We start from the raw sequence: 8,602 nt of genomic DNA on the forward strand, positions 1-8,602 counted from the left end.
CCCTCATTTTAGAGATTAAGAAACTGAGGCAGCCAGAGAGGGAAGTGTCTTGACTACTGTCACACATGTAGGAAATGCCAGAACCAGGATCAAAATTCATTTCAAGGTGCTCTTTCCCCTAAATTAGCTGCTATCCAGCAAGGGAGATTTACCATGACTCTGGAGAAGAATGTGCACGTAGGATGATCAATATAGGTGACCGAAGGATGTCATGGATTTCTTCTCTCTAGGGATCTTGGTATTGGTACAACTTTTGATGATGGCTTAAAGGCTAGAATTATTGAGTCCTCCAAGTGCCTTCAAGGTTGGACCAGTAGGTATCTACCTCTGAACAGATAAATTTCTCTAGGCCTCCTACCTGAAGAGAGGGTTCTCCATCTCTCAGCCACTTCTGATCAGCTCCTGGAGCCTGGGGGAGTCAGAAAGAAGGAATATTATTTATATTGTGACTTTTCTTATCAGGAGTTGCCTTGAATACTACCATGGATCAACTATTCAACTTGGTTTCCACCTCTGTAATAGATGGAGACTGTTCAGGAGACATCCATAAAAATCTGCAGGGTATAATGACAGGTAGGAAGTGATGGTGGTAGTTTCTGTAAGGTGTTCAGTACCATGGAGAAAGCCTCTCCTATGAATAGAAACTCATAGGATCTGAAAACTAGAATGACTCTTGCCCTCATTGTGCAGAAAAAAAAAAACATGAAGGATTTGTTTTAGAACCAACTAGCACTTAGGGGTAAAGCTGGGAGGTAAACGAGGGTCTTCTGACTTCAAATCTAGGCTTCTTGCTACTACACAATGAGGGCTTAATCCTGAAGTGTGTGGGGGGTGTCCTTTACCTAGGTCTTTTATCTTTTATCAACTCTATCCTCAGGAAGGCTTTGACATGAAGAATAAGACAAGACATCAACTTTTGAGCAGCTGCTAGTTTAAAAGAGCAGCTTTTTTTTTTACCTGTATGAGTCTATGGTGTGAGGTTGAGACACAGTCCTGCCCTTGGGGGATCCTTTAGTCAGAGGGAAGAGCCATACCTGTACCATTGAGCCAATCCTGGCCTAACAATATAGACCTCATTTCAGAGGGTCCCCAGTTTAAGGGAAGAGATTTGGCACCTGGCTGAGATAGAATCCAGGGATGACATTATGAGCATAAAAGCAGAGATAGGGAGCAATTTTTTTGTTTTTTTTTTCCTTAAAACTCTTGAGGACTACCCTAACAGTCTCAGGTGCTATGTCCTCCAAGAGCATTTGACAGAATTTCCTAGGTGAAGATCCTGTGTGAGGTCTAGAGTGATCTGGCCAGGATGCTGACATAGCCAGTCAGGGCATATCAGGATGCATATAAAGTCCAGAAGGATGCTTTCACACTTTGCTTTCCACAGTTTTTTCCCCCACACTTCTTGTCCTACCTTTTTTTAGACTAGCTGAATTCCTGGGCAAAGGGCTATGACACAGAGCCAATCAGTCAGCATTTATGGAGCCCTCAGAGGGGGTAGAGACTGATACATCCTCTTTCTGGCCACAGGGAACAAATATTTTTCTGAAGTTGCAACTTTGACTCACCAGATGATCGGGAAGTTACACCAGACCTCTCAAGATGAACAGAGACACTTCATTCAGGACTTGGTGGAATAGACCTTCTAGCAACATTTGGTCAAAGAGAGTGAGTGCAATTTAAAAATTTTCCTGCAGCTGCTCTTGTACCGTCTTGGGGGATACCCATCCTATATCTATCTAATGGTAGGTGGCCAATGTATTCCCTGGAGGCAACTGAGGACAGCAGGGAGTGGAATGCAATAAACCAAAATTTAACAAATATCATAGCTCAAGGACTATCTGAGAATGCCTCTTCCAAACTCCTTTGCTTCATGGTAATGAAACTGAGACTCAGAGAGGGTCAAGGGTTGACCCAAGGTCCAATTCTTAGACTAGACTATCCCAGGATCATAGGATTTAGAGCTGTACAGCATCTTAGAGTTGAATTAGTCCAACCCCCTTATTTTATGGAGAAGGAAACTGAGATCCAATGAGTTAAATAGCTTGAGCAAGGCCACATAGCTAGTAAGCACTAGAGCCAGGTCCCAAACTCAGATTTAAGAGCCCTACTTTCTTTGCTTTTCCTACACAACTTATCTGGGTTTTTTCCCCTTGCTTTTCCCAACACTGGACTTCTTTTACAGACATCTTTGATTCTGATACTGATGTCTCTTCCTCTAGGTAAGAAGAAGGCATCTTTCCTAACTTTCTTCTGGAAGACCATGGACTGTATCTTAAGATGGAAGTGGGGAACAACAAATAACTTTCTGTATAAGTATGGTAAGGGCTTTTTAGCATCGCAGTATTTGAGTAGGAAAGGACTGGAGTGGTCACCATTATCCAGGTTAGATCTTGACAGCTGCATATCATCACCGGGAAGTGGTTATCCCCTTTCTGCTTGAAGATCTTCAGCGATAGTGAGAACATCCTGAGATGGCCCATTGTAGTTGGGACGAGTATCTTTGTTGTGCTGTGTCATATCAACATGCATTTGGTAAGCACTTGCTCTACTCCAGGCACTGTGCTAATCACTGGGGATACAAAGAAAAGTAAAAAAGAAAACCAGTCCTTGCCTTCCAGGAGTTTGCAGTGTGATGGTGAAGGCAACATGTAAACAAGTATGTCCAAACAAGATTGAGGCAGGACAAATTGGGGGAAATCAAGAGAAGGAGGCACTAATATGAAGGGGGATCAGGAAAGGGTTCTTTAGGAAAGTGAGACTTGGCTGAGACTTGAAGGAAATGAAGGAAGCCAGCAGGTAGAGGTGAGGAGGAAGAGTGTTAAAAGCATGGGGGACAACCACAAAAATGCCTAGAGTCAAGAGATGGAGTGACATGTTGGGAGGTTTTTCCTCACATCTGGGTGAAATTTGCTGCCATAATATTTCCTCTTCTCTATTGCTCCTAGTTCTGCTTTCTGGGGCAAGGCAGCACAATTAAATCAGCCTTTCCCATAGCCACCCTTCACATAATTGAAGATAGAATATATTCCTCTACTCACCTTCCCACTTTCTCACCCCACCAAACATCTTCCATGAAGTCCTTTTGGCATGGGGGATGAGAAAAAAAATCAGAAAGTAGAGAAAAAAAGCAAGAGTGGGAAGTGTTACAGGGATTTCAATGGGGCATCCATAGAATGATTTCTTATTAGTGAATGGAAGAGAATGTGTCTCTGGTTGATGGTGGATGAGGTCACAGCTAGACTCACATCTCTGAAGTTTTGTTTCTTTCTATGCTATTGCTCATGTGACTCTGATTCAGGAACTGGTTGGGCCCACTCCAGCTCTGAGATTCCCTGATTTTGTGAGGGTCTTTGGTCTTTTTTTCCCTTAGGCAACACTGAGGATACACTTCCTACACATCAGGAAACTATGTATTTGATGGATGCTGGCTTGGCTATTAACTCTGCCTTTCTCTGGTCCTGCCCCCCATTCGGAACACTGATATCGTCCTGTCCTTTGACTTCAGTGAAGGGGATCCATTTGAGGTAACAGGAAGGGCATTTTCCCCTCCAAAGAACCTAGTCAGGAGCAATAAAGCAAGAAAGAGCCCTTGCTCGGGACATGAGACCCCGAGTCCTAATCCCCAATTCATAGTATGACATTCATTCACTCCTTTTCTCTCTCTGAAATAGCCTCTCTAGAAGGTGTAATTTTGGGAGGAGGTTTGAAAGTCTTAGAGACCCTTCAGGCTCTGGAGCCCTCAGGTGTAGTTACAATGTGTCTGTATCCCCTCTCCTCACACAATCAAGGCCACAGAAAAGTACTGCAAAGCCTGCAATATTCCCTTCCCTCTGGTGGATGACGCTAAGCTCGACCAAGAAGCCAAGGCTCCCTCTGACTTGTACATCTTTGAAGGGGAGAATGCACCAGTGGTCACGCACTTCCCACTTTTCGATAAAGTGAATTGTGGCAGTGAAGGTATGGGTTGGGGCTGCACAGCCACTGAAGTACCTTGCACTATGTTTGTGGAGGTGGGGCTAAACAGCATCGTGGTACTGTGTTCAAAGGGTTTCCTGTCACCTAGAATGGGGTTGCAAGCATGAGCTCTGGTGAAGGCTGCTTACCCAGTGAAAGAGTGATGCTATCAGTGTCCAGATAGCCCTAAGGTGTGATCCCTAATGGGATAGTGTACCAGCCAGTGTTCTTTTTTGTTTGTTTGTTAAAGTAGAAACAATTTTATTTTTCTGTGATGTTATTTGGCTTTCTCCTGTTCAGTGTTTACCAACTTCTTTCCTTTACATTCTTATTAAATGTATTTTCACATTGGTCATGTTGTAAGGAAGAATTAGAACCAATAGAAGGAACCATAACAAAGAGGAAGCAAAAGAAAACAGAAAAAGAGAGCAAATCATGCGCTTCAATCTGCATTCAAACTCCATAGTTCTTTCTTTGGATGTGGATAGCATTTTCCATCATGAGATTTTTGGAGATGTCTTAGATCCTTGCATAGCTGAGAAGAGCTAAGTCTATCAAAGTTAGTCATCGCACAATATGGCTGTTACTGTGTACAATGTTCTCCTGGTTCTGCTCACTTCATTTAGCATCAGTCCATACAAGCCTTTCCAGGTTTTTCTGAAGTCTGCTTGCTTATCACTTCTTATAGCACAATAGTATTCCATTACATTCATATACCACAGCTTGTTCAGTTATTCCCTAATTGATGGGCAGCCCCTCAATTTCCAATTCTTTGCTCCCATAAAAAGAGCTGCTATAAATATTTTTGTACATGTGGGTCCTTTTCCCATTTTTAGGATTTGTTTGGGATACAGCCCTAGAAGTGCTGTTGCTGGGTCAAAGGGTATGCACATTTTTACAGCCCTTTGGACATAGTTCCAAATTGCTCTTCAAAATGGTTGGATCATTTCACAACTCCACCAGCAAAGCATTAGTGTTCAATTTTCCCACATCTTCTCCAACATTTATCATTTTCCTGTTTTACAGGAAAAACATTTGAAACAGAGGGACACAGGATAAAGGTAAAAGGCTGGAGTAGAATATATTATGCTTCAGCTGAAGTTAAAAAAGCAGGGGTAGCAATCCTGACCTCTGATAAAGCAAAATCAAAAATACATCTTATAAAAAGAGATAAGGAAGGAAACTACATTCTGCTAAAAGGCACCATAGACAATGAAGTAATATCATTATTAAACATATATGCACCGAGTTGTATAGCATCAAAATTCTTAGAGGAGAAGTTCAGGGAGTTACAGGAAGAAAATACACAGCAAAACTATACTAGCAGGTGACCTCAACCTCCCCCTCTCTGAACTAGATAAATTTTTCCACAAAATAGACAAGAAAGAAGTTAAGGAGGTGAATAGAATTTTTAAAAAGTTAGATATGGTAGACCTCTGGAGAAAATTGAAAGGGGATAGAAAGGAATATACATTTTTCTCAGCAGAACGTGGCACATACACAAAAACTGACCATGTACTAGGGCATGAAAACCTCACAATCCAATGCAGAAAGGGAGAAATAGTAAATGCATTCTTTTCAGATCATGATGCAATAAAAATTATATGTAATAAAGGGCCATGGAAAGATAGACTAAAAAAATAATTGGAAACTAAATAACCTAATTCTAAAGAATGAATGGGTCAAATAACAAATCATAGGAACAACCAATAACTTCATTCAAGAGAATGACAGTAATACAAAAGATTTACAAGCGAATTCTATCAAACATTTAAAGAACACTTAATTCCAATACTATATAGACTATTTGGGAAAATAGGCAAAGAAGGAGTCTTACATAATTTTTTTTATGATACAAATATGATGCTTATACCTAAACCAGGAAGAGTCAAAACAGAAAGAAAATGATAGGCCAATTTCCCTAATGAAAATAGATGCAAAATTTTTAAATAAAATAGCAGCAAATATATTACAGCAACTTATCACAAGAATAATACACTATAACTGGGTAGGATTTATACCAGTCAGTGTTCTAAGGGCTTAAGTACCTGCCATCTAAGTGGTGGTGGTGCTGGGATTTGATACTTATATAGATTCTCTAGGCAAAGTGGCTTGGGTGAAGGGACTTGGGTTCAGTTCAATTTGACCCAGGGGGTATTCATCCTCTTCCAAACATGTTGTACATACCAGGCACGTTCCCAGGGTTAGCATGGGGAAGTTTGTTTTAACTTTTGGATTGTACCTGTTCCCACAACATCCACAGGATGGCAAAGGGATGTTGCCAACCCAAGCTTGAACAGAGCAAAGAGTTGTGATGCGCCCTACCCCCACTTTGAATTCTCAGTGTCAAGTATGTTTTAGAAGCATTCATGACCCTTCCATCTCTTTAATGTTCTAGCCAGATTCTCCAACCTTTTCTGCCATAGCCAGGTAGGTTTCCACCAATGCCCATATTAGAGTTATTGGCCATCTTCTTTAAGGACTAGAAGAATTTAGTGTGAGATAGGGTAAGGAGCACTCTTAGGATGCTAGTGCTTCTGTCCTATTAGGTCTATATCTAAGAAGCAGCACAGCAGTGCCTGGCCTAGTTTCTTTGTGTCTTATTTGATCCTGGGCAAGGTTGGGAAGAACTAGATCATATGCTATAGTTTCACACTATCCAAGGGATACAAGTCAAATCAAGTCAACTAGCATTTATTTAAATTTATTTAAATAGGTACAGTACTGAAGCCTGTGGTCAACTAGATGGGCCTGCACATTTGAGGGGAGGGAAGAAAATGGGAACTAAGTCAGGAAGGTCCTGTCCCAATCTTCTTCACACTGGTTTCCCAGGTTTGCCCAGGGATGCCATTCAGCTATGCAGGGTGGAGTTATCATTGTGACATGCTTCTCAGTGCCCTCATCAGTAGCCTGCAAACTTTCTCCCCTTGCTTGGTGGCTTGTTGATTTATCAGATATAACTGCCAGCATCAGCCCTATTTTCTAATTTAGTGAACCTGGTAAACTTTCAGTGCCTAATCCAGTATCCAACAGTGCCATCAGTTAAAGGTCAAAATAGTTACAGTCCCAATCAGTTGTTCCCTAAACAGTGAATACTACTGCTTAAAATCATTGTAGGATATTCCACAGGCTATCTGTCTAAATATTCCGAAGTTGGTAACTAATTACGAAATTAGCAAATGCCCCGTGACTTTATACTATTAACACAGTTTGTTACAATCTATGGACTGTCTCCCCTCTACGTTCAGTAAACTCTTGCTACATCCCTCCAAAACTTTTAGCTCTTTTTCTCTTATTATGTGCCCAGCCCAACTCCTTTCTCCCTCCTAAGTGCCACACCACAGACTCGCATCACACTAAATGAGACATCAATGGGACAAATTTATAACAGTACAATTTCAAGCTTCCAAACATCCCACTTTTCATAGTTCAAAGATTTAGAGCTGAGAGGGACCTCAGAAGCCAGAGAGTTCTTATCTTACAAATCAAGAAACTGAGACCCTGAGAGTTTAAGTGACTTGCTTAAGGACAATCAGATTGTAAGTAGGAGAGGCAGGGTCTGAACTGAGGTCTGATGAGATTATGAATCCAGCACCTTTTCCTACTATTGATTGCATGAATTTGTCAATTTTAAGCAGAATTCTGACATGTTTTAAAATTACCCGAGATATCTTGCCCACTAGGGCAATTCCAATAGCCTTCTCCAAATCCACATCAAGGAACCAATGCCTATTAAGGTTGAGAATTATTAGAAGCCTCCCCACTTCTCTGGTAGTGGTCTCATGTTGGTGGCATCATCTTTTGACTTTCAGTTGCTGTTACATGGATTCATTTGACAGGAGGCTGACTCAGGCTTATAGACATAGTTGCTTATGTACAAATTGCCGAAATAGAGCTTTAATAACAATGGCTAGCCATTATGTAGTGCTTTAAAGTTTGTAAAGCACTAGGAATATATGTATGTACACACACATGTATAATGTCTCATTCAATCTTCCCAACAATACTGTGAAGTAGTGGCTCTCATTATCCCAATTTTATAGATAAGGAAACTGAGGCAAAGAGAGATCAAGTAACTTGCCCAGGTTCATATAGCTAGTAAGTGCCTAAGGCAGGATTTGAATTCAGGTCTCCCTGGCTCCAGGTACCATACTCTATCCACTGTGCTACCTCATATGTTAACAAATATTTATTAAGAATCTACTCTATGCCAGGGATTGTGTGAAGCAGTTGGGGTACAAAGAAAGACAAAAAACAATTCCTACTCTGGAGGAGCTCACAATCTAGTGGGGGAGACATGCAAACAGTTATATACAAACAAAATACAGACAAAAATAAGTTGGAGATAATCAATAGAGAGAAGCCACTAGAATTAAAGGGAATCAAGAAACGCTTCCTGTGGAAGCGAGGTTTTAGCTGGGAATTGAAGGAAACCAAGGAAACCAGGAGGCAGAGATGAGGAAGGAGAGAATTCCAGGCATGGGTTTCATAGCCAGTGAAAATGAATGGAATTGGGAGATGGAGTGTCTTGTGTGAGGAATGGCAAAGAAGTAAATGTCACTAGATGAATAGCATCTCTGTGTGTGTGTGTGTGTGTGTGTGAGAGAGAGAGAGAGAGAGAGAGAGAGAGAGAGAGAGAGAGAGAGAG

The 8,602-nt window shown here is 41.2% G+C and overlaps 1 long non-coding RNA gene across 3 annotated transcripts in view; it reads left to right on the top strand.

Annotated features, from left to right (window-relative positions):
• The first annotated feature begins 422 nt into the window (after positions 1 to 422).
• LOC114041090 overlaps positions 423 to 8,602 on the top strand; it is a 10,086-nt gene continuing 1,906 nt past the window's right edge. The window contains exons 1-4 of one of the 3 annotated variants that reach the window (XR_003568877.1): positions 423 to 1,665; positions 2,220 to 2,532; positions 3,371 to 3,524; positions 3,789 to 3,957. This is a non-coding gene — a long non-coding RNA (uncharacterized LOC114041090). The remainder of the gene's footprint in view (positions 1,666 to 2,219; positions 2,533 to 3,370; positions 3,525 to 3,788; positions 3,958 to 8,602) is intronic. The other 2 variants (XR_003568875.1, XR_003568876.1) reach the window with 2 other exon arrangements.

Source organism: Vombatus ursinus, unplaced genomic scaffold (genome assembly GCF_900497805.2).
Source record: "Vombatus ursinus unplaced genomic scaffold, bare-nosed wombat genome assembly UNPS02014165.1, whole genome shotgun sequence".
In the NCBI taxonomy this organism is placed as follows: Eukaryota; Metazoa; Chordata; class Mammalia; order Diprotodontia; family Vombatidae; genus Vombatus; species Vombatus ursinus.